The sequence below is a fragment of the Lathyrus oleraceus genome, chromosome 7, assembly GCF_024323335.1.
Source record: "Lathyrus oleraceus cultivar Zhongwan6 chromosome 7, CAAS_Psat_ZW6_1.0, whole genome shotgun sequence".
In the NCBI taxonomy this organism is placed as follows: domain Eukaryota; kingdom Viridiplantae; phylum Streptophyta; class Magnoliopsida; order Fabales; family Fabaceae; genus Lathyrus; species Lathyrus oleraceus.
In genome coordinates this window covers 232,976,363-232,979,128 of record NC_066585.1, presented here as the reverse complement: position 1 = coordinate 232,979,128, position 2,766 = coordinate 232,976,363, and the positions used below count along the sequence as shown (strand labels likewise).

Sequence of the window (2,766 nt, the reverse complement as noted above, 5' to 3'; positions counted from 1 at the left end):
GTTAAGGTTTGTTAGGATTGATCTTATTTTCAAACTCTGAAAGATAAATCATCTGTCTATATATAAAAGTATATCATGTATCATAAAAAAGAATAAGAATACAATGTAATTTTCAAGTTAACTTTCGTATTCAGACTTGAAAATTTTATAAGTCAAATTAATTCACCTCATTTCTAACCAAATAAAATATGCTTTGAACAACAAACTATATATTACATAAATCAATTTTTTTACAAAAAATGTGCAAGATAAAAATGATAAGTTACAAAGGTAAGACAGAAGCTAGCGCAAAACTGCACCCAAACAACACCAAATCTTACATACAAAATCTAAACCCACAACCAGCATTCCATACAAAGAACCCAGCAGAACACTAATGAAACTCACAAACTTTAGGATAGCCAAACCATGTCCTCCACCTGAACCGCTCAAAAGGATTCAAAAACTCACAATAAAACACTCCCACAGACACCCAAAATCACAGCCACGCCGAACACCCCGGTACTACCACTGAGCCGCCCACTCAACTCCTCTTTCCGACCGATTTCACCAACACCAACTCTCTCAAATGAAATATAAACACTGTTATTTGAAATACAATCTTATATTCTTACAACTACTTAGCCGGTTTCAGAAAGTTCTTGAACCATTGAACAGATTGTTTTGGATATCTCTTCAAGTTGTCATTGTAATCAACAAAATACAGACCAAATCTTGAAGTGTATCCAGCTGCCCAATCCCAATTATCCAGCAATGACCAAGCAAAATATCCCTTCACATTGTAACCATCATCTCTGCAATTAGCCAAACCAATACTTCATTAATTAACTTGTTAACTTAAAAAATTGATCATGGAAATAATTAACTTATCACATACTTAATAGCTTTTTGTAGATACGATAAATAGCCGCTGTAGTATCTAATCCGTTTCTCATCCTTCAAAGCTTCCTCCATGGAAATAAGTATACTATTGGGATCATCCATCCCTATGAAACCATACCAAATAAAATTTATACTTTATCATAAACACCTAGTATCAACTATGTAGTTATTGCAGATGGAAATTCAAGATATCATTGAGTTTGAAGATTACCATTTTCGGTGATAAAGATAGGAGGGCTCCCATATTTTTGCCGAATCTTTTCTTGCATAAAATGTGGTGTAATGGTTGATTCCAACAAAATCTAATGAACCTTTAACAAGAGTAGACTCAGATGAAGAAAATTTTGGCAGCCTGTTTCCTACTCGGCTTCTCATTGAACTTGGATAATCTCCAAACATCAAAGGTTCAAGAAACCTATCGTTAACGCATTTAACAATCAGATTGAGTTATTATTTCTTTCTTAAGCCTTAACTTCGGTGATTCATTTTCAATAGTTGATATGCGAATTTCAATCTATGAATGTACTATGTGAATGATAACTTACCAGCCTAGCTGAAAATCTTGAGCTCTCTGTGCCGCTTCAATGTCTTCTTGAGTGTTTGTGGCAGGCTCAAACCAAACATATCAAAAGCTATCCCAAGTGATCCACCCTGTATATTCTGTAGAAAATCTGAGTTATTAGTAGCAGCTTATATTCTGTGAAAAATTCATCACTCTCTGAAACATTACCTTATACTTTTTCCTGTAAATATCTGCTACTGATGCATGAGAAAGTAGGACATTGTGAGCAACAATGTAAGGTTCGGTAGCAGAGTTCCCTGCCCTACAAAACAGATGAAGGAGAATAGAGCATCGTCCAGGCGCTTGTAAACCGACATCATATCCTTGTATAGAAAATGTATGTGGCTCATTAAATGTAATCCAGTGCTTCACCCTGTCCCCGAATTTCTGAAAACACGTCTCAGCAAAAGTCGCAAAGTCCTTAACACAGTCGAGGTCCCACCAGGTGTGTCAATTTGTTGTTTGTCAATAATCTCTAGCCTTCCTATAAGAGGGTTACTTGCAGGACCGGCTACAAAGTCCTGGACTTAGTGTTTGAGCGTATGGTTTTTTGGTAAACAATGTTTTTGAAAGGTTTAAAAGGTGTAAACACAACTCTTGATGAGTTAGGTGACAGAAGAAGCGAGTAGTTTTATGAACTTCTGTATTTTATTGGAATGTAAAATTGGACTTTATACATACAAAATAAACTTTAGCTATTCTACTAATAATGACAAATAGTAAATACTCTTAATTTTCCCACTGTCTCTTAACCTTCCAAAACTCTCCATTAACTTATTATTAAAACCCACTAACTCTAGCATTTAAGTTTATTCAACAAAACTCCTCTGTAAACTTAAATGTTCTTCTATTCATCATTCCTATCAACTTCTTGCCTCTGTCGAAGATTTCCTTTGATAGTGGTTTTGTGAAGATATCTGTTGCTTGGTCCTTACTTGCTACATGCTTCAATTCGACATTTCCTTCCTTCACGTGTTCTCGAATAAAGTGAAAACGAACGTCAATGTGTTTGCTCCTTTCATGGTTTACTGGATTCTTTGCTAACTCAATTGCTGACCTGTTGTCAACTTGTATTATTGTAGCATCTTTCTGTTCTATCTCCATTTTACTCATCAATCTTCTGAGCCATATTGCATGACAAACACACCAGGATGCTGCTACATATTCTGCTTCACATGTCGAAAGAGTTACTATTGGCTGCTTTTTAGAAAGCCAAGTAAATGCAGTATTTCCCATGAAAAACACATATCCAGAAGTGCTTTTTCGATCATCTATGTCTCCGCACCAATCACTGTCGGAGTAACCAACCAACTTGTATTTCT

General features: G+C 35.5%; 1 pseudogene; it reads right to left on the bottom strand.

Annotated features, from left to right (window-relative positions):
• Positions 1-616: 616 nt before the first annotated feature.
• Positions 617-2,214, bottom strand: LOC127103125 (beta-glucosidase 40-like; annotated as a pseudogene).
• Between the last annotated feature and the right edge of the window lie 552 nt (positions 2,215-2,766).